Source organism: Magnolia sinica, chromosome 15 (genome assembly GCF_029962835.1).
Source record: "Magnolia sinica isolate HGM2019 chromosome 15, MsV1, whole genome shotgun sequence".
NCBI lineage: Eukaryota > Viridiplantae > Streptophyta > Magnoliopsida > Magnoliales > Magnoliaceae > Magnolia > Magnolia sinica.
In genome coordinates, this window is record NC_080587.1 from 33143320 (window position 1) to 33167805 (window position 24486).

The window sequence follows — 24486 nt, forward strand, 5'->3', positions numbered from 1 at the left end:
AAAATGCGATAGATTATGCAAAGTGGTGTCACGAATGTTAGATTTATGAAGATGTTATAAATATTCCTCCAGAAGACTTGCTTCAGTCAGTCACCTCTTGGCCTTTCTCTGCCTGGGAACTTGATGTCATTGGTCCTATAAATCTGTTTTCATCCAAAGGAAAATAGTATATTTTAGTAGCGACAAATTACTTCTCCAAATGGACAGAAGCAATTGCACTACGCAGTGTCAAGGAGAAAGATGTGGTCAATTTCATCTGACACACGACATATATTGCCAAGGTATCTTAAAGAAAATTGTCACTGATAATGGCACTCCTTTCAAAAATAGAGGCATGGAAAAGTAATGCCAGAAATTTAGCATTCATCATTCATTTTCAACACCTTACTATCCCCCGGCCAATGGATTAGCAGAGGCATTTAATAAAACAATAGTTAAGATACTGAATAAAACAGTGGCAGGAAACAAGCATGATTGGGACAAAAGGTTACAAGAAGCATTATGGGCATATAAAACTACCCACTGGATAACAACAAGAGCAACACCGTATTCACTAGTTTATGGTGTAGAAGTAGTCATCCCAATCAAAATACAAGTAGCGTCATTAAGAGTGGCAGTACATCAATTAATTACAGATGATGAAAATGCTAAAATAAGATTGGAAGAACTAGATTTGCTTGATGAGAAACACTTGGGAGCTCAGCAGCGGTTGCAGTCATATCAGGCAAGGATATCGGCCGCCTTTGATAAACGAGTCAAGTATCGCTCTTTCAAAAAATGAGATATGGTGCTGATGCTAAAAAGACCGATTGTGATCACTCACAAAACAGGGGGCAAATTCGAGCCCAAATGGGATGGGTCGTACATAATAAAAGAAGTATACTCTAATGGAGAGTACAGAGTTATAGACCAAGACAGATAAGGTATCAGTATACCGGTCAATGCTCGCTTCATTAAAAGATATCATCCCTAAAGATACTACTGATTTTGATCCAGATTATTATCAGAATAATGCTTCTGTATCAAAAGGGGGAAAGAATAAGCAAGGCTATGGCCATGTACTGTCAGATGAATGAATAAAGAAGAAATTTGTGAGCGCATCAAGATAACGTATCAATGAGTGTTACAAAAGGAAAGTGACCATCATTATCGTCATCATCAAGTGAGCTCTACAGAATTTTGTTGAAATTGGTATTGTCACCAAGTTGATATATTGTGAACAACACATATGAATATCGTTGAAGATATTAATAGAAGTGGTGATGTATCAATCTCAATCAGAGATATCTATCATTCTCGCGACAACAATGGACACTTACCATTATCTTTTAAGGCAACCTAGCCAAGCCTTAAAAATGGCCAGCTATGCATAAGACCTATCATTTTTGCCATTCAAACAACAGTGAGAAGCCAGTGGCCCTAAAAAGCCTGTGAAGGCCATCATATGCATATCCCTGCGGGCTGCGGACGAAGCTAGCAATTGAAAGTCTGAAAAAGAACAGAAGTCTTCAATGGCTAGTCGCGTGTAACAGCCATGTTATTTGTATAGCTTTCCCACAGCGTCACGGGGAACAGATGAAAATGCCCTCCCGTGAATGGGTCCGACCTTGCAGGCGAAGAAAATACGGGCTGCAATGTGTGCTTTTTGGCCTTGTCCATAGATAGGCCAACTATGCGTAAGACCTCCCAGATCTTTGGCTTGATTTCAGTAGTAACTGTAAGTGCTATAGTTTTTATCCCTGTCTGTTGTCAAATTTGTGATGACAAAATCACTGTTATGTTATATATAACTTGCTTAAGTGAAGCTCTTTTAATGATCAACATTCATGAACAAGCTAAGCTCACAACAAGCAAAGCTCACAAGTACAAGGATCAATCTTGAATGAAAGAACTGCTCACAAGACAAGACTCAAGCTGCAAGACTTCAAGAAGAGTTCAAGGCAGTTTGTACACTTTCAAGATTGAGCTACATCAAGGTTTGATCTACATCAAGACTTCAAGGCTCATACTTCAAGGTCTCTAGTTCCGAATGTTTCAATGTCCATACTTCATGGTTGAGGTTTGATTGACCATAGGTTGACCTTAGAAGTAGGTCATTTCGGATACATAAACCGAATGTTTATTTTACATGTGATTGGTCTGTTCTTCGACTAGTCCTAGGCCTTCTTCGACTAGTCCTAGACTTCCTTCAACCAGTCTAAGATATTCCTCGACCAGTCGTGAGTTTGTTACAAATTCCGGATAAAATCTGTTAGCCTTCGACTAGTCTAGGAATCTGTTCGACCAGTCGTAGGAACAGTGTCGACTGATCTTCGACCAGTCGTACAATCTTCGACTCGAAGTCCAGCGAAGATTTTCTGGACCTACGACCAGTCGAAGGAAACCTACGACCAGTCGTAGGTGACCTACGACCAGTCGTAGGAGACCTACGACCAGTCGTAGAATGGTCAAAGCTTATCCCGCCTAATCTTTCAAATATCTGTTATGGCTTCGACTAGTCGAAGAGCACTCTAGACTAGTCGAAGACCTGATCTTCTCACTTATAAATAGTGCACGAATCTCAGAAGAAATCATCGATTTAATTAATCTATTCAAGCCAATCTTCGTCGAACTTCTGAGAGATAATTTTGTGCTCCATCTAAGCTAAGTGTGCTTATTTAATATTCTCTTTCCTTAGCTTTATTTTAATTGATTTTGTTTATGCTATTCCAATCTGATTTGATAAAGAGGAATTATTATTCCCTTTCTTTGGAATCAAAATCAATTAAGGCAAGCCCTATTTGGTTTAATTTAAAATCTATTAGAATTAGAACCATTATAATCGAGTACTGGACATTGAACTTGGACATTCGATTATCTACTTTGATTTGGTTCTACCGGGCTGCTACAACGAAGGAGATATTCAGGTATTTTACATATTGTAAATTCCTTTCTATTATTTTGGTTTCTTTCAAGATTTGCCAGAAAAATCTTGTTATATTGGTTATCTGAGGAAAGCTAGGAAAACTCAGAAGTGGGGTTTTTTTAATTGTGTAAGCCCACAGACAAAGACACAATTATAAAGGGTTTTGGGTGAACCTGGGAAAACCTATTTTTAGTGAACGCTAATATCCCCTGTGTGAGGATATTAGGAGTGGAGTAGCTTTTTGTGTGGCTGTTGTTTAACAGTTGGTGAACACACAGGTGAACCACTATAAACCCTTGTGTTGTGGTTGAATGATTTATATTTCTAATTTTTTATTCTTTTGTGGGATGTATGTATGGTGGTGAATGTTGTAATCATTTAATTCAAGCTTTGTGAGAATGTTGTAATAGTTTAGAATTTATTTTCTGCTATTCCTTTATCAGCTTGATTTTTAATTTCATTTGAAAGTTGTTCCAGCAAGGTTGCCCTGCCATTTTTATGGTGTATGGCTGTCCTTAGAACAATACATTTTTTATTACAAGTTATTTCAATTCAGTTTATATTTATTTTTGTATTCCTCTTCGGTTTGAGACTTGATACAAAGATCTTTCTAGAAATAAGGTTGTCCTACCATAAACTCTGTTTTTGGTGTAAGGTTGTCCTTAGAACAACGTTTGTATCAACCTCTCAAGATCTGAATTTTGAGGTTATTTTAATTTACTGCATTGTGATTTACTTTGGCTATCATATTCTTTATTATTCCGCTGTTATAAGTTTTAATTTGGCACTGTCCTATTCACCCCCCCCCCCCCCCTCTAGGACATATAGCTTGGCCTTTTCAGTAACTCATGAGGAAGGGCCTAAACCTACTCATTAATAGACTGGCAGCCCTAGATTTGGTAACCCAAAGGTCTCCTTGTGCACCCTATGAAGTTTAGAGAGTTACTATGGCTAACCTTGTGGGTAAATCCAAACAAGTTCATGGCCCTGGTAGCTTCACTGGGCCCCTCTAATGGATCACGGTTTGTGAACTCACCAGGCTGTGAGAAGTCCAATGGACTCCTAAGAGTTATAGAGACTATCATGTGAGACCCGAATCCACTACTCAAGAGTCTAAAAAACTGCATGGCTCTACTACTTAAGAGGATAAACTGTGTGTGATTATTTGACTAAACTAAAACTTAGCACCGCCAATTAAGACGAAAATCATATAGGAAATCCCTTACTAATAAGTCATAAGAGAATACTTTTTTTCTAAAAGAAAAAGTATAACACATCAATCAGAACATTGCATAAACATACAAGAGAACCATTATCAAGAACATCATAAAACACTTGTATAACTTGCAATTCCAAGAGTAGTTGTAATAACAAAAAAATGTCAAAGTTTTATATCTCATAGTTCTCCTGTTATGCCTAATGTTGCTAAGTATTGTTGCAGATTTTCTTGAAGATTAACTTGAGTAGCTGCGTGTTCCAGTTTGGCATTTGAAATAATTCTAGTAAGATCTAGGATACCAGTTAGCTTTTCTTCTAAGGAGGTAATTAATTCTTCATTCTTAGCCAATTCAGATCTTTTAGAGTCCATGGAATGAAGGCTAAATTGTATCTTTTCCTGTACTCTTTTAATGTTCAAATCTTCTTCCAGATCTTGCTTCTCTAGCTGAGCGATTTCTTGCTTCAAAAGGGTAATACGATTCTGAATAGTCATCTTGTTATCAGTGAAAGTCTTCACTTGCTCTCGTAAATATAGCTATTCTTGGTCATGACGAGAAATGATGGGAACAATCTGAGAAACCTTCTCCCTAGAGTATGCAAGTTGCTTCTTGTACTCCAAAATCTCGACTGGGATAATCGCAATTTCAGCTGATGTCAGAGCAATTATTGAATTATGGAATCTTAGGAGAGCATCGCGTATAGAAGAAATGTACTTTAGCTATCTGTGCATCACTGTCCAGAACATCTAAAGCAACAACCAGATCTGACTATTGATCAGGATCTTTAAACATCTTCCTAATCAACGCCAGTTTATAAGCAGAAATCTTCTTAAGAGATAGCACATTTGATGAAGTCCCAATAGAACTAGAACATGCCATGCCACTTTGAGGTAAGTTCCCTATTAATAAATAAAAAATATAAAGTTATAACAAAACTACAAGTGCAGATAATATGGGAAGTGTAAATGAAGAGAAGGGTATACTTTTTGCTAGTACCGGAACAGTGGGAGGTTGCGTCTCTCTAGGAAGAAGGGGATCAGGTCTCACCATCTCAGCAAAAGATGGAGCCCTAGCTTCAGTACTCAAATCAATGGTGGTGGGAGTTGGTGAATCAGTTGATTCTATCGAAAAAGTAATTTCTTGTGCCACTACCCGTGGGGGTAAAGAGAATCTCGGTGAAGCTACTGGTACGACAGGAGGTAAATCTATGGGAGAAATATTGTTTGCCCCAGTATTGACAACATGATCACCTGAAATAAAAATATGTAAGATAGGGAAGGAGAAAAGAATGAAAGCAAACAAAAATAGAAAGATTTTCTTACATGGTGAATAACCATATTCCTCGTAGTATAGGGGTTCATCTTCTTCTTCCCCTACTATGGGTGAAGTCTTTGTAGGAACAACCTCAGAAGTTGGAAGGATATGTTCTTCTTCAGTAGGAACATCTTCTACAATGATGTCTTCTTCAGCGCTAATATCAACTTCCCCTCCTCATAGTCATCGTCTTGATCCTCTCTTTTCGCCTCATATTCAGCAGAAACAGTATTTCCAGACAAGGAAGTTGAACCTTCACTCTCCGAACTTCCTTCGCTGACTTCTTCAATAACAACCTGTTTCCCTTTAGAAAGAAGAGACCAACTACTTTCCGGTTGAGGATCTACACTAACTAAAGCCGGAGAGGCAGAAGCAATGGTCCCTTCTTGAGGAGAAGCTTGGGCACGCGTTCGAGATCTTATCATTGGTGAAGGATTAGGGTGGACATTCTTAGGGGCAAGAGAAGAGGTTGACTGATGTTGAAGATAAGTAGAAGAGGTTAGCTGGTCTTGAAGATTGGTAATATTCTATGGCATAGGGGAAGCAGCCTCAGTGATTTCCTCGTTTTCCAGGCGGTATCGGGGAACCTTTTCAAACTTGTGAATGATACCATAAGCTATCCACCCTTATAGGGTATTGTTAGGCTTCCTCTCACGAATAGGTTCATTTACGGATATTTTAACACAAAGATGACCAACAAAAGGGGCGTGACTGGTTTCCGCTATGAAGCCTACTCCCTCTTCAATTATGTGACCCCTAAGCCTTGGTGGTGGAAGCCAAATGGGCTTAGCTACTAGCAGACCTTCCCTTACCAGAGAAGACTGGTCAACCCACCATCTCATATGATTACATGAAGCCTGAGGAATATGGTCGCAGCCTGGGATAATGAAAGAAGAATTAGTTTGGCCTAAAAATTGTTTCCATACCATTGCCCAATTAAATGGACTAGTGCTATAACTTCGCGTCCTCCGGGTCACTAGCCCGCAATCTTTGGGAACTGCCTGATCAAATCTGAATTGACAAGCAAAATGACTGGGATGTTACGGTTCTCTCCAGATTTCTATTCCCTCCTTCAATGGGAGTCTGCATGATCTGATCGAAAAAAAGAATGCCCTTTCTCCCATAGTAAGTGATTCTGTGTCTGACTTGTCCGTGTCTATTGTGTAATGGGGTAGGCAGAAATGAAAATAATTAATCTTGACATCGGAGGAGATTGCATCTTTCACCCAGTCATAGGACCTCTTCGCCATGACTCTCTTTTGAAAGAACTAGAGGAAAATCTGAGAACGATGAACATAAGCTTTCTCTGGAACTTCGAAGGTCCAAGGGAAATAGACGTTGCGCCATCGATGAAGTAGTGCCATGGCATGTAAGTAGAAGCAAAGCCTACGGTTGGACTTTTTATGTGAGAAGAGATATCTCTAAAACTTCTATAAATTGAACATAGAGCAGGGGGAGTAAGGGAGTATTTGACCCCATTGGCCATGGCACCGACTACTACAAAAAGTGAGGGGCAGATGGCATCTACTGACTTAAAGCTGGGAAAAAACACTATGCTTAACTAGTAAGTGATAAACACTGTGAGTCCCCATAAAGAGAATATGCAGTGTGCTCTTTTATGTTCTTACGAAGGCCTTCTATCTCTCGTGAATGGTTACCATTAAACCTAGAAGAAAAAGAGAAGTAGGTGAAATCAAGATTAATATGTATCAAGATGTAATAAAAGTGCTAATTTGAAAAGAAGAAAGGTTACCGAAGAGCTCTTCTAAAATGGGCTAGCCATTGCATAGGGTGAATCTTGTAGATATTTGGAAACTTGGACATCTCTTTAAAGAGTTTAGAGGTCATTTCTAAAATAGAGGCGATACAGTCAGGCGAAGAGACATGTTAATTTGTCATTAGTGGGGACGAATTCATCAAAGAATTTTCTAGTTATTGGTAGACCGGTAATCTTATGAATATCCCAGAGTGTAATGCTCATTTCACCTTCAGGTAGATGGAAAGAATTGGTGGAAGGGCACCAATAATTGAGAAAGGCCTTCAGAACAGAAGACTCCTTGTAGAAAGGATATGATGTTCCTTCGATCGTAGTGTAGATATCTATCTTAGATAAAATCCCTGCATGCTTCGCAAGAACTGTCGTGGCCCATTCAGAATAATAATTGCAGGGAGTCAAGAGGCCCCTTGTTCTGAATTCTTCAAGACTCTAGATGAAGTGACATTCGTTGAAACGTTGCTGGAGTGTTTCGTAAAAACAAGTTGGATATAGGTTGTGGGGATCATAAGGTGGGGCAAGGAAGATCATGGAATGAATTCACTGATTTGCTTCTTGGTTTTATCTGCTTCAGAATGCCTTCTAGTAATCTTGGTTCACTGAATGACCAAGGCTCTATATAAGCTAGTCTTTCTCCATCCAGATGATCACTAAGCTCGTAGTTAAAAATGGACTGATGACGATGAAGGCTGATTGGAATCACCACGATACCTTGCTTATAAGGGTTGTCAAATTTTATGACATCCTCAATCGTGTGAACTGACTCCCAGGAGTTTTACAGCTTCTTCCGGCTGTGCCCCTTAATTTTCTCCTGAAATTCCTCAGCGTTATTCCGGCAAGTTTTCTTTAGTTAGGAAGGGGGCGGAGTGTCTTCCCTGGTAGGAGGTTTCTGCTAATGGTCTGATGATGCATTGTTGATTTCAGCCATTGCTCCCAGTCGTATTCACGACCATGTTTGGGAGGTCTCTCAAGATCACCCATGGCGATGGCTCTGTGGATGGGGGATGGAAGTGTGTTGATGCATTTGGTGAAGTCAAAAGTAGGGAGCACTACCTCCTTGATGTAGGCGAGGCTCTTAACGGTTGTTTTAAAGCACTTTCATGAAGGCTGGGCTGAGGATGATGCAGAGTCTGTGGCTTGAGAAGATGGAGGGTTTGGTAATTCTTGATGTGAAGGATGAGCAATAGGAGGATTGCCGGCAATGGAAGTTCTTTTTGTTCAGGCCATGATGAGAAAAGTCAAGTCCTGAAAGAATTGGGCTGAGAAAACGTTAGTACAGGAAAATAAGCTAAGTTGAAGAAAAACTAAGTCTGAAAAATGACTAATGGTTAATTGCGCGGGTCGCACAACCGAAGTCCATTGTGCGGGTGTGCGTAATGCATTTTTACCTTATGCGAACGAGATATTCATTGCGGGGTCACACAATCAGGTTTGGTTGCATGGAGGAAAGTTGTGGGACAAAGCTCCGTTGCAAGAAATGAGAAGTGGGAAAATGAAATGAGCGTTGCTATTTATAGAGGGAGGGGGCTGAGTGCGGAACTCGGGCACCCGTTGTGCGGGTTGCGCAACCACTTTTGTGGTTTAGAAATTCGAATGAATTGATCCTAATACTTTAATTCCAATAAACAAAGAAAGGATCAAGGGGGCATCTATTGGAGCATAAAAATAATGAAGAAGGATTGAAAGGGTAAAAGATCAGAAATTAAACATGAATTGAAGAAATGAGAAAAAAAGAAGGAAATCAAGTATCTTATTCAGTGGTTGTGCGGGTCGCGCAACCGATTTCCTCCATTGCGCAAGTCGCATAACCAAGATCAGAGACAGTTTATTATAAACAGTCAGATTTGATGCAAAGTGGATCCCATGGCATAAAGATCGAGGGTTCGCACGTGTAAAGGTCTATAAATACCCCACTCCCCCTCTCATTTAGGAGAGAGAATAATTTCAGAAGAAGAGCAGAGCTCCATAGGAAGATTGAAGGTGAGAGAGAGAGAGAGAGAGTCAAGTTGGTTGCGCAGGCCGCGCAACCAATAAGTTAGTTGCACGAGCCATGCAACCAATGATTGGTTGCATGAGCTATGCAACTAGGCTATTATATAGCCAATAATGAAAGGGGCTAAGATGCTGCCAAAATCACCAAGTTCCATCTTCATCGCTTCAAGCTCTCCTTTTGTATAAGGGACAAGCTTAGAAAGGGAAAAGATCAGATGATCAAACCCACACAACCATTCCTCCTAGAGAGATGATCAATGCAGATGTTGAAATGTTGCCAAATTTGAGATTCGACATTCGAACTTTGTTAATTTATGTATTTCAAATGATCAATCTTAGAATCAAGGGATATTAGAGGATATAAACGAATTCAGTACTATTAATACAATGATTGTTCTATGTATTCTCTCTTTGTTATGTTCTAATAAGATAATTCCCCAAACCAAATGCATTTGTTTCTTATTTGAAACAAACACTAACAACTTAGATTACTCTAATTAAGATACTAACAAGAGACTTGAGATTAACTTACCTCAATGTGATCAATCTGGCTTTCCTAACTTGACTAGAAGTTGAGTCATTTCGAATAAAAGGCTTGGACTCGCTTGACTCCTGTATTGAATGAGTCAGTGAGTCCGTGACTCAGCAACTCGAATGTCATCTCTCTCTTCTTCTCCTACTTCCTCTTCTATTTTCTACCTTTCTTTCTTCCCCTTTTTCTTTCCTCATGCTTCTCTCACTGCTTGACCAGAGAAATTCTAGACCCAGCCCACACTCGGTCGTGACTCAAACCAAGTCGACTCGAGCTAGTGAGTCACTGACACGTCTACCATCCCTACGCGTACTCTCTCTAATCTTCCTCCTTTCTTTTCTTCCCACTCCTGCTACTTTGCTACCTGAGTTAAACAGTAAGGAGCTCGGCCTCAGATTTGGCTCACTAGGCCCACCTTGGTTTAAATCAAAATTCGAACAACTCGGTTTAGCGAGTCGAATCTACCCAACTTGGCAGCAAACTGGGCCTTACTTCTCCTCACTCTTTCACATTTTCTTTCTTTCTTCTCCTTGTTTATTTCTCCTCTTTCTGGATAGCTATAAGGTCTGGACAAATCCGCACTCACCTAGACCGACTCTGAGATTTGGCTTAACCTAGCTGTGTCAGGTCCAATAGCAACTCGATGAACCATTCGACGCCCATCTCTCCCTCTATCTTCTTCTTTCTTTTCTCCTAATTCTCTTTTGTCTTTCCCTTTCTCTTCTACCTTCCTTCCATCTCAGCTGCTTGGTGTGATTTGATGCAAGACTTAGACAAGTCAACTCAGCGTGGTGTGGCTCTAGAAACAGCGCCCTCTCTCCTTCTTTTAGGATTTCTATTTCTAGAAAGGAAGCCCTAAAAAGTAGGCTTCTAAACTGTCCTATTCCTATTCTAGATGCTTTGAAATTGGCAACTAATCCATGGGATTAGTTACGCCTAAGTGCAGTTTAACCCGAGCACAACTAACCGATTTCTCTACTAAAATTGACTAAAATGGCTGCGTGGCACTGATCTAATGCTAAAGCTGGATCTCTAACATTATGGTCCTCCAGATGGATGGTCTTGATCAGAAAATGGGCCCCATCACTAGGTGATGGGTTTTCTGGCTAAACGAAGAGGATGATCTAGCCGTTAATGGTGGATCATCAACAAAAGGTTATCCACTGGGTTTCTATCATATGGATGGTGTGGATTTAATCAGAGGTCACTATGGGACCCACCATTTGGAGAGGTCTAAACAAAAACTTAGTGAGTTTTAAGTTTTTTGATCTCAAGCTGTTTTCTCACAACAAGGAGATCTCATGCGAGATCTCCCAGCTATTGCGAGTGAAGCTTGAGAACGCCCTAGTTTTCATGATTGGGATGCATTTGGAAAGCTTTTTAGAAGGTTACGAATGGATGGGCTTTCTCCAACACAATAACAGAAATATTCTCTCTGACAGCTACTCCCTCTCTTTATCTCTTTCTTCATATAAAACCCTATCTTTGAAGGGCTAGGATCCTCTCAGTGGAGGGCTGAGATTCCATGAAGAGCAGCTACTTGGATTGCCAGCCTGGCCGCGCAACAAAGTTTCATATTTGAGGAGAATGTTGCATGCATGCATCGCATCCGTTCGCACTGAAATTACAAGCACTGAAATGTATGTTTCAAGGTGCACAGGTAGTAGGGGTTTGGGCGAAATTGGATCCTCTACAAGGTGAATGATTTGGATCTATCAAACTGTGATGGTTGGTGGATCGCATCTTAGCCAATGAATGCTGACTGATACACAGTCCAGGTACACCTGGATTTGTGCTCACACACGTGGAATTATCTTTGTGCATGACCTGGGTCTTGGTCATATTTTCTCATCTAATAAGATGGACGGTTCTAATCATTAAGACGATCCGTGGTGATGGCCCTCAATGAGCTCGAAATGGACGGTGTCCGTTTGCTGGCCGAAATTTTAAAAAAGGGAGGGAAAATCTTCCTTTGTTTGGAATTTATCGGGTGTAAGACCTGTATCCTAGTCTGCACCATTCCATAGACTCCCGCGATCCTCCCTGTCAAATTCTGGTAACTCACGACTTATAATCAGCGTTTGCATGCAACCCTAAGTCACATCCTGTGATTCTGAGTCAACTCGACTCAAAACTTGTACCATTGTGATCACAGTCGCCACGGTTCCAACACTGTATCTTGTACATCGATGCGATACCCAGGCCAGGAGTTGTGGGCTTGCATATTTTCTAAAGAAACACCGCACATTGTGAATTTTGAGAGAATCTCTACAACCCATCACATCAATCAATCAAATCAAGTCAAGTACACAACCCATGCCTCTCCCATCCCTTTCTTACTAAAAAAGACAAGCAACTCATACCTCATGCCACCTCACCCCCCCATAAGTAACCCTCATGTCATCCCTCTCTTACACTACCCATTCATCTCATCTCATCCTTCTTACATAACCTCACTCCTCTCTCATTTCACTCCATTCTCTGCCATTTCCCAAGCAACCACAAGACAAGAATCCTAAGGAGAGAAAATAGGCTAAGTATGTGTGTTATGCCCCAAACTCAGAAACTGGGCTCATAAAATTGCTGATCGCCGAATCCGGTGGCAACAGCCTCCGTAGTACCCCATTCTCGAATCCCAACACCCATATGCTAGATTCCGATCCTGGGATCTTACAAGGAGGATTTATCAACGTACATTTAACTCGTAATATGCATAACCACAAGTTTACCCAAATCACAAAGGCAACATTATCATCACATATCTACTAATATAAAGAGTTAAACACAATGCTGAAAGGAAAATACATATATCGAAAATCAAAGGTCTAGAAGACCGCTGCACACTCCAAGCTCAAGGCTGCTACAACTTAATGTCACCTGCACGCATCTATGATGCATAAGCTTATAAAAAGGTTGGAGGGTGGTGTAAGTGTGTGCGATGCACGTGGCAAGAATAAGATATCAGAGTAAGCAAAAATACTGGCAATCCACAAATCATACAATATCAGAGTAATGCGAAAACATACTGGTAAGTCCATAAATACCATCAGCTTTATCTAGGCTATGTAATGCAAAAAGATAATAAGCCAATATTATATACTGAAGAAGCAATGCAATATGCAAATCTTGACAAGTCCACTATTGCTGTCAACGTCATCTTGACCATATAAATACATAAACATAGCAACCTAGAATACCATATGCCATGGAGGTAATGCAATATGTGGTGCGAATGAAATAAATAAGCTGGAGTGTAAAGTCGGGATGATAGTATGTAATATCGCAGGTTACGGGATCCATCACAAGGGACTTTTATCAAAACCAATCCCATACCTAAATTTGGATAGATAGACTCAATGTGGTAAACTCCTGACTTCATGTTGGTTGCGCGCCCCAATCGAAATCTTGGCCATTTTGAAGATATACATATTAATTAGTTGCGCACCACCAACCCGAGTGGATAGTGAATGAATGAATGAATGAGTAAAATGCTAAGTATGTAACTCCTACTCAATAAGTCCATATATCAGTACTGTACATCTCTGGGATCATCACCAGGGTCTAGTACACTCTATATGTGATCGTCGCCCACTGGAGGTGCAAACATGCAAGGGGAAGAGATCTCACTATCTACTTGGCCAGTAAGCAACCAATATCTACCCGGCATGTCGACGACGGACTCATTTACGAGCTGGTCAAACTTAGCATAGCTATGCCCCTTACCCTTGGGCGGGTAAGGCCACACACCCTTCCAACCGACCACGACACAATGGGAGACACGACCTACTGGTATTCGGCACTTGAGCACTCATGTATCCACTCGGTCTAGACGTTGGAGTGTCTCCTGGACACAGAGGTTTAGGGACTTTCAGCCAGGGACATCTATGACACCCCATGTAGAAAAAGATTTCCAGTGTCCCATCTGGCCATCTATGATATGCCTGTGGAGGCCAAAACCCTGATGTCGCTAGGGCGTATAATAGTCATATCCTAAAATGTGAGATGCATGAGTCACACAGTCCAATCATGCATCAATCCTGCTCATATTACGTGCTTATGTGGGATGACTCCGCCTATCAAGGAGTCCCATAAACAACCTACCCTGTGGCATATGCAATAGTCATCCACATCGCATAACAAACATGTAGATGATGCGTATCGGCATGTATCATGATGCTATGCTATCACATACTCATAATCAATATCGATAACAGGCATTGATAATCGGCATCAACATTTGACCTCGATAATCCTCCTAACAAAGGGCCTAAGGGAAGGTCACAATGTGGACATTTAACCATCATTGCCCATCAATGTGGACATTTAACCAACATTACTCCCAAGGGTGGCCTTCATAGGGCCGAACATATAGTGGGCCCATGGCCTCACACAAGGGCCTCATACACCACATAATGGGCCACATAAAATCTTAATGGGACTCATACAATCATAATGAGCCTTACCATATGGGCCTCACATATCACAATGGGCCGCATCACATGAGCTTCATATATAACACATCAAGCCTCATCATATGGGCCTCATATACATCAAGTGGGCTGCATCAACGGGCCGCACCAATGGGCCTCATAAACATCTAGTGGGCTGCATCAACGAGCTACACCAATGAGCCTCATAAACACCAAGTGGGCCACACTAATGGGCCTCATATACATCATGTGGGCTGCATCAACAGGCCGTACCAATAGGCCTCATAAACATCAAGTGGGTCGCATCAACAGTTCGCACCAATGGGCCTCATATACATCAAGTGGGCCGCATCAACGGGCCGCACCAATGGGCCTCATATACATTAAGTGGGCCGCATCAACGAGCCGCACCAATGAGCCTCATAAACATTAAGTGGGCTACATTAACGAGCCGCACCAATGGGCCTCATATACATCAAGTGGGCCACTTCAATGGGTCGCACCAATGGGCCCCATAAACATCAAGTGGGCCACATCAACGGGCAGCACACATTCCTAAAAAATTTAATCGCATCGAAAGATCCTCTGGACCATACTACAACTAGCACTGGAGATAATGATTTCCATGTTAAAATCCTACAGGGTCCACCACAGAAATCCATGAGAGCAGTCACACCCACCGTTAAAACATTTATCGGACCCGCCGTGATGTATTTTGGGATCCAACCTATTCATCGGTTAACACAGAGATAGATGAAGAAAAAATAAAAATATTAGCTTGATTGGAAAGTATCGTGGCCCTTAAGAAGTTTTAAATGGTGGATGTCACTATCCCCACTATTTTGAATGGTGGGGCCCACTGGAACTTTAGATCTGACTAATTCTAATGCCATAAAATGATCTCTCAAATGGTTGGACAATGTAGATAACACATACCTCATGATCAGACCCACGAGTTGTTGACGTCTAAGCATATGGATGGTTTGGATGTAACACATACATCATGAGGGACCCACAGAGCTGCTGACATTAAACAACTGGTGGACCCACAGAACTTACTTATGTCCTAACAAATGGACGGTCTGATAAAACCCATCATCCCATAGGGCCCCACCGTCCAGTGATAGACGGTGAGAATATAGAATATATACATCAAGGTGGGTCCCATCCCACACGTTCAACACGTGTGGGTGGGCCCCATAAGAGCTACCATATGGATGGGCGGGGGTGTGTGCAAGGCACATACATCGTAGTGCATCCATCAACACCATCCATGGATGGATGGTGTGAGTATGGAAAACATACATCAAGGTGGGTCCCACCGTCCCAGCTGGACGGTGGAGATGCCACATGTGCATCACATGGGTACCATGGTGGGTCTCACAATCCCTTGGTTGGTGGCAAACAAACATCATGGTGGGCCTAAGGTTTCATTGGTGGACGTCAATCCTCACCATTGGCTATGGTGTAGTCCATCAGAGCTTTGGACCTCCCTCTGCTGGATAAAAGATGGACGGTGTGGGATTTTCACACGTGCCAACCTAAAGGGGGTGTAGAAACGGATGACAGCATGGATGGCATGAGGTTTCAATGGTAGGTGATAATCCACTGCCATCTAGCAGCATCTTAGTCTACTGCTTGACGATGTGGATACAATTCATACATCAGGTGTGCCCCATTGTCCCATGGATGGATGGTGAGGATGAAATAGTTTCATCAGGGTGGGTCTATATACATGTGGCCCACTAGCAGTTGTGTGATCAAGCTGATATTTATATCTTCTTTTCGTCCAGGTCTGTTAGACGGTGCCAGCAGTGCTAGACCGTCTAGCCACCTGTTGGACGTCCACAAGGTGGCCCCACGTGCGGCTGATTAGGTGGGCCACACTCCATCACTAAAAAGGAGAGAGAGAGAGAGAGAGAGAGAGAGAGAGAGAGAGAGAGAGACAGTGGTGATGAAGGGACCCCGCCACTACGGGCCCTCTATGATGACAATACATACATTAAAATGGATCCTAAATAGGATCCATACCGTCAATCGGTAGGCTCCACTTGGCCCATCATCAAAATCACAAATCTAGGCATATAAATACCCACCAATTGTAAATCTTCTTGGTCCCTTGGAATCCTTGGCTCCTAAGCTCTCCCTTTGATGGAGGATGATGAGGATTGAAGGGTAGAGATGAGTGATTGGGGGGGTTGGAAGTGGGCCACACTAGGCTCTCCTTAGAGCTTGTATGGTTTCTCCTTAGGAAGCTTGGAATGGAGTGAGAAAATGGGAGAGAGAGGAGTGGTGTGTATGACATGGGAGGCATGGGTCTTATTAACTTTTGAGAAGACATGAATGGGCTAAGCATGGGTTATTTTGACTTGGTGAAGAGAGAGGTATGGGTGAGTGATGAGTTGTGATGAGATGTACTTGATTTGATTGATGTGATTGATTTAATAGATTCTCTTAGGTCTTGCAAATGCATGACAATTTGTCAAAATATGCGCAGGCCCACAACTCTTAGCCTGGGTATCGCATCGCAGTGCGAGACATGCCATTGGAACCGTGGCGACGACGGGGTCACAAGGGTACAAGTTTCGGGTCAAGTTGACTTAGATCTACAAGATATGACTTAGGGTGGTATGCAAACATCGATTATAGGTCATGAGTTACCAAAATTGTAATGACCGGGGAAATTTTGTGCTAATCTTTCCTTAAGTAGTTGTTTTTAGGGTAATTAGCGCTATACTCGATTGCTTGTGAAATTTGCATCAATTGCTTTAAATTGGATCTGCATGACTCAAAACCTGTAGATTAGTTAGCGCTATGTTACTCTGAAATCTAGGATCCATCGTTAAATCCAGTTATTCTGGGGAATTGTTGGAAGATCTGGATCAGACCTGGACCGGGCGTCGAAAGTCCGATAGCGATGATCTTAGGCTATTGCGGTCACCATGTTGGGCTTGACCATCACCTCAAAAATCAAGTCCAGATGATGTTCTGGGTCGATTTGATTGAGTTCGGAGTGAAGAGTGTGAGAACGGTTGGAAATTTAATAAGATTTTATGAAATCTGAGTCGTGTCACTTACGCGACGATTTTAAGCAATCTGACCGTTGGGTTCTGACCTAATTTCACCCTCTGATCAGGAAAGGTGGCTCAGGCATGTCCTTGTGCTTGTGGACCCGATCGAGATTCGGTGACCGTTGAATTGAGTGTGGTCCACCACGGCTGATCTGAAGATCCAGTCGGTACAAAAACTCAGCTTGACCTAGATCCATACTCAGTGAGCTTAAGTCTGACCTTTCGTGGTTATAGGCCCACCGGAAGTGCTTCGTTGGATCGCGAGAGGCCGATTTTGGTTATACCCTAAGTATACCTTGACCCTGGGGTTATTTCTATCAATATTAGGCCTATTTATAGTTCTTAAAACCCTAGCACTCTTTTCCATACGAATTTTCTAACCCTCCCTAAGAAAGAGAGTGGAAAAGAGAGAGAAAGTGAGAGAGAAGTTGGTGAATCATCTTAGATTCTTTCCTGTTCTTCTTCATCCTTGAACCTTCACTTTAGAATCGTTATTTTGGCGATTCTAAGTTCATCTTTGGGTAAGTTAACCTAACCCTAATCTGTGTTAGAGCTTAGAATAGTCTTGGTGTTGTCGTATCTCATTTCTATTCTTGCTTTAGGGTATTCTATCGCCGTTGACGAAGACAACTCGTCTGAAATTAGTTCGGTGTTCTTTTCTGGCTTAAGGTGCGGACTTTAAGTATATAGGTTATGGTTTTCAAGGCTTTCAATGCCAGTTAATGATTTATTCTTATTATGGATGAGATTTCATATGCCAAATGTTATGTTTATGTTGCATTCCTGATATGCATGTGTTATATTGAGATTTGTGTATTCTATGTGTATGTATAAAGTACCGTATGCGTATAAAATATGCACTTGTGATTGCCATGATTATTTGTCATGTATGTATGCTAGATGCATGCGTGACAACTCCTTGGCAAAAGGAATTGTCCGAATGCGTGTATTTCAACATACGTCATGTATGTTGTGTTATGTATTCTAAGTGTTTGTAGAAATGTCTGAATGATCTAAAGTATGATATATTAACTTAGTATGGGCGTTGAGAAGTGATTCTCAACTCTCCCACTAGTGTGTATGATTTCCTTCATGTAAGTTACATTCCTTGTTGTTTAAATTCAAGTATTACTTATGCTTACATTTATGTTAAGTTGATATTCTTCAAATGCTTGAGTACTACGTGATTTGAGTTGTTGCTCTATTACTGTTCTACATTTAATACGAATATCTATTGTAGTGTAATGTGTGTGGGACTATGCGTTAGTCCAGGAAATCGGTAGTCGGCCTTAAGAATCGTGGCTGAGGTTGCTTTCACCATGTAGGACGTGATTAGACGAACCCGAGTCATATTAGAGTTGTCGGCAGTGGTTTGGCCATGCGGAGTGTTTGCGCACTCTATGTCGTTCAACCCAACGTGCACTCGTGCTAGTCGAGTTCGTCAAGTAACCTGATTGTCCGATGTATGTTCACCATATATGGACGCTACTGTTTGAATCTAGGGTACCAAACTTACCAATGAAATCCTATTAACCATGGTACCTTGATCCGCTAAGACTCATGAGCCGGACATGGTGGTATGGGACACCGTGGTCGAGCTGTCGGCCTACGCTGGGGTGACGAGCCTCCCCGTAGTGACCAGTGAGCAACCAAACTCATGAGCCAATTATGGTGGTATGGGATACTATATTCGTGCTGTCGGCCTACATTGATTGGTGACGAGCCATTTGTAGTGACCTTGAGCATACCTGGATACCGCATTGAGGTGACGAGCCTTAGTGTAGTAATGATGGTATGATAGGCGTGCATTGATTGGTGATGAGCCCTTTGCTACGACCTACAACCATATAATCGTATGAGATGTCTAGGACTAACGACCCTAGAATGAATCACTGTTTGGATGGTGATATGAGGAAGGTACCTTAGCTTCCCAATCCTGCTGTATGAAAAGGACTAATAACAACTTGGTAATCATGTTCATGCACCGCATTTGCATGTGCTTTGTAGACGTGGTGCACTTTGAGGCGATGTCATGCGTAACGTAAGATGAAGATGCTGAGGGTGTACACATGAGGGCACGCATCATTCTGCATACATCCTTGCATTAACAAGAGTACTTAGGACATGTTTAATTATTCTACTTTATCATTACTGCTTGATTGAACTGATAACATGTTAACCTTTGCTTTATTGTTCCACTGAGTTGATTACTCACTCCCACGTTCTGGGGCGGTGTTAAACACCCACTAGACTCTGTCTTAGCTGCTGATGTTGTAGATGTGGATGCGACCTCTGAGGCAGAGCGGGAGATGGATGATGATGAGGCTGCCTTCTCTTTTATGCAGTTTTCAGACGGGTTCTAGTGAGCCTCGTTCTGATGCGCGGGATGCTGGGACTTCTTTTGGGATTTAAATGATGTAATTTGATACTTGTAATTTTGATAATAACACTTACATTACGACCTGGTATGTGTATGTATTTCAGGGATTTGCGCATGTACACACATATATTTCTTTTAGTCTTCCGCTTGCTTTCTTCACTTATCCCTGAATTATATCTGCACTTTGGCTTAATCTATTCCATGTTTTATGCACTAATACAGACAACATACATCCATCATTAAATATGTTGCATAAGTGATGTTTTAGAACTCGGGAGCTGAGTTATGTTCGACTCCCGAATTTCAGGGCATTACAAAAATTTGACTAGGAGGATCGTGGAAGTCTACGGAGCGATACAGACTAGGATAGGGGTCTCACAGTGTGGCCCACTTCCTACCCCAAGATCCCTCATCCTAACCCTTCAATCCTCATCATCTTCCATCAAAGAGAGAGCCAAGGAGTTTGGCATTCCATCGGACCAAGAAGATCGAACGATGGGTGTTTTGTAGGTTTAGAATGTGTTTTTTATGATGGGCCAAGTGGGTCTTACCGATTGATGGTATGGATCTCACTTTGGACCCTAGGAGTGGCCGATGGCCCACCATGCTTCATATGATCATCCCATGATGGGGCCATTCTCCTTGGACCACATCATGATGTTTATTTTCTCATTATGGAAAGGTCATCTAGACCTCGCACTTTGGTGGAGATGGGATCTCCACCGTTGATTTTGATTGGTGGGCCCACATGTAATGGGACCCACTTGATGTATGTTGTAATGCATGGAAGGGAGGGCCCATAGTGTCAGGGTCCCTCCATCTTACCATTCTCTCTCTATCTCTGTCTCTCTCTCTCTTTTGTGATGGAATGTGGCCCACTTGATCTAGACCGTCCATGTCTTGGGCCCCACCTCACTGCCTGTCCATTTGAAGAGGCCTAGATGACGTAAAAACACAAATCTTAGCTTTGATACAAGCTGCTGGTGGGCCACACGTGTGGACCCACTTGATTCATGTATAATATCCAGGCCATCTAGGGCCTAGACGTTAGCGGCAATGTGAATCTACTATATTATAATATATATATATCATATATGGTGGACCCCACGTGGGACCCACCTGATGAGATATTGGATTAGCTGGGTACCTTATACCATTTATATAGATATTGTATTGATGTGTGGGGACCACGCGTGTCGGGCCTACCATGTTGTATGAGTTTCATCCCCACCGTCTAGCTGATGGATGGTGACAACCCACGCATGATGTATGTATCCCAGCATCCACACCGTCCAGACCTTGGACGGTGGGGATCGGTTTGGCTGGTGTGCATTACATATATCGATGACAACAAGTTATGGGGGTCTAATCATGGGGTATGAGTTATATACTCACCGTCCACCCACCGTCCAGATAGGCTAGACGGTGGGGTCACCATGCTGCAAGTGTTGTATTCATACTACCCATCCGTTTTCAGGAGGTGGGGCCTACATTGATATATGTATTCTATAGCTACACCGTCCGTCCGTTTTCAGGACGTGGGATGTGTGGACCCCATTGCAATGTATGTTTTATCCATACCGTCTAGAGGGCTGGACGGTGGGACCAATCGCTAATGTATATGTTACATCCAAACTGTCCATCCAGTTGGTGAACTCGTCTAAGGCTTGAGACTGAAAATAAGATAGATTTGTCTATCAGGTGGACCACACTGCAGAAACTAGTGGAGGATTGAACGCCTACCATTGAAACTCGTTTGGGGTTCCAGAAGTTATGGATCGATATTGTAAGTGCTATGGTTTTATGCTCCTTTGGTTGTCAAATTTTGTGGTGCCAAAATATCAATCTATGTCTTATGTAGCTCATTAGTATATATAATCAAGGCATTGCATCACCTCTCTAAACACGTTACTTCAAGTCAAGAACGAAGATTTACTTCAAACCATTTCAAGAAATGTAAGTACAAGCTACAATGAAAGAAGTGATCTTGTTCAAAGACTCAAGTTAGTGTACAACTCAAAATGAAGTGTAATTCAAGCTCTAAAAGATCTCAAGTTCAATGCTACATCAAGTATAGAGATCCTAAGTTTTACAATCTTCAAAAGTCAACTATCATATGAAGTCTTGATGTTCATATCTCACTTTCTGGGTATGATTGACCTTAGATTGACCTTAGGGTAGGTCATTTTGTATACATAATTCATATTGAATCTTTTTATATGAATTTGGTTTGTTCTAAGACTAGTCCTGGACCCTGTTCGACTAGTCCTAGAACAGGCTCGACCAGTCTAAGAAATTTCAGGACCAGTCCTAAGTTGTTGTAATTTTTCAGAATTTTTAGGTTGAGCTACGACCAGTCCTGGAGTCTTCTCGATCGGTCGTGTGAATGGTGCTCGACTTGTTCACGACCTGTCGTGCACCTTTGACTCAAACTCTATCAACTAAACTTGGTACCTCACAACCAATCGTGGGTTGGTCATGACCAGTCGTGGAGGGCTTACGACCGGTTGTGGATGACTTTTGACCAGTCGTAGAATGGTTTTATCCGATCGCACTTAAAATTTTAAAAGTCTGCGTCTTCTACGACCAATCATACTGTCCTCAGGACCAGTCGTAGACGAGTTTCTGCAACTATAAATAGACGACGAATTTCAGAATTTGATAATCCAATTCAAGTAAAATTAAGGCATCACTCTGAGATAAGTTTGTGTTCATTTTAAGCTAATTTGTGCATATTTAATATTCTCTTTTATTAGCTTTATTGATTTGATTTTGTTTCTATATTCCAATCTGAATTGAAAAGAGGAATTGTGATATTCCTTCTTCTTGGAATCAAAATCAAATATAGCTAGCCCAACTAGTTTATTTTAAAATCAATGTAGAAACTAGAGCCATTTATTAAGTAAGTATTGGACATTGAACTTCTATTCGAACTTCTACTCCGACTTGGTTCTTTCGAGCTACAACAAAAGAAGAAATCTAGGTATTTTACTTTATTATAAATTTCATTCTTTTAGTTTTATTTGAGATTAAGCCAGAAAAATCTCAATCTGTTGGTTATCTGAGGAGAGCCAGAAAACTCAGAAGTGAGGTTTTTTGAATTGTGTAAGCCCATTTGAAAGACAAAATTGTGAAGGTTTTATGTGAACCTGAGAAACTTATTTTCATGGTGAACGCTAATATCCACTGTGTGAGGATATTAGGAGTGGAGTAGCAAGCTATGTGGCTGTTGTTTAACAGTTGGTGAACACACAGGCGAATCACTATAACTCTGTGTTTTATGGATGTGTGATTTATTTTCTATCTTTTTTCATTCAAAGTTTGTGAGATGTATGTGTGGATGTGAATGCTGCAATATTTACATTTTAAGCATTGTGGGGAATGCTGTAATAGTTTAATATTTCTATTCCTTACTATTTATTTATTCCTCTTCAGTTTAAGTTTTTGATACAAAGAACTTTCTAGAAATAAGGTTGTCCTACCATAAACCCTTGGTTTTTATGGTGTAAGGTTGTCCTTAGAACAACATTTGTATCAACCTCTCAATACTTGATTATTGAGGCTGCTTTTCATTTTTGCATTGTGAATTAATTTCCTTTATTTGGCTATCATATTCTTTTATTCTGTTGTTAAAGATTAAATTTGACATAGTCCTATTCACACCCTCCCCCCTCTAGGACATATAGCTTGGCCTTTTCAAGTGGTATCAGAGCTTAATAGCTCGTTTTAATTCTTATTATTTGGATTTATTTCTTGAGCTAATCGATCTAAGCTATTTATAAATGTCAAATTTTGATAGCCTTTCAGTCACTAGGCATCCACCATTTGATGGCACCAATTATGCCTATTGGAAAGCCAGGATTAGGATTTTCCTTCAATCCATGGATGAAAACATATGACAAGCCACAGTGACTAAATGGACCCCTCCTACCACTGAAGTAACTGGTATCGATAGATCAAAATCAATGAAAGTCTCACCTTATTTTACTTGGAACAGACTTCAGAAAAGTGAGAGTAGTGCCAATGCAAAAGCACTAAATGCAATCACTTACACACTATCACCGGATGAATTCAAAAGAATTATATCCTATGATCCTACAAGGTAAGCTTGGGTTATATTAGAAATGACATACGAGGGTACATCAATTGTCAAGACATCTAAAGTCCAAATCCTCACAACCAAATTTGAGGAAATACATATGGAAGAAAATGAAATGTTTATGGACTTCTATACTAAATTAAATGACATTGTGAACTCTATGTGGGGTCTTAATGTCAAAATCTCTGAAAGCAAAGTTTGTGCAAAGATACTATGCTCACTCCCTGAACGGTTCAATTCTAAGGTAACTGCGATCCAGGAACTTCGTGATGCGGATATTATGAGGGTAGAAGAATTAGTTAGGTCTTTACAAATCTACTAGTTAAATTTTAAAGCTCCTAAAGGTAAATCTATTACCCTTAAGTCTTCTAAAAATGTTCTCAAGAAAATAATAACAATTCTGATTTAGAAAATTCTGAAGATGATATGACTCTTTTAGCAAAAAAGTCTTACAAGATTTTCAAAAGTAAAAAAGAAGGTTGATTTTCAAAAATCAAATGATAAGAAGAGATCTAAATATAAATCTAAAACTTCAAAATCTTTGAAAGATAGTCAATGTTACAACTGCCAAGAATATGGGCATTTAACAAACAAGTATCCTAAAAAGGACAAACCCAAAAAGAAGAGTATATTGGCTACTTGGGATGAATCTTTTGGCTCTGAAGCCTCTTCTAAATAATAGGACTCTAAAATCAAGTTGGGAAATGAAGTTAAAGCCCTTATGACTCTAGCCAAGTTCACTTTTTTAGATCACGATGATTTAAATAGTGAA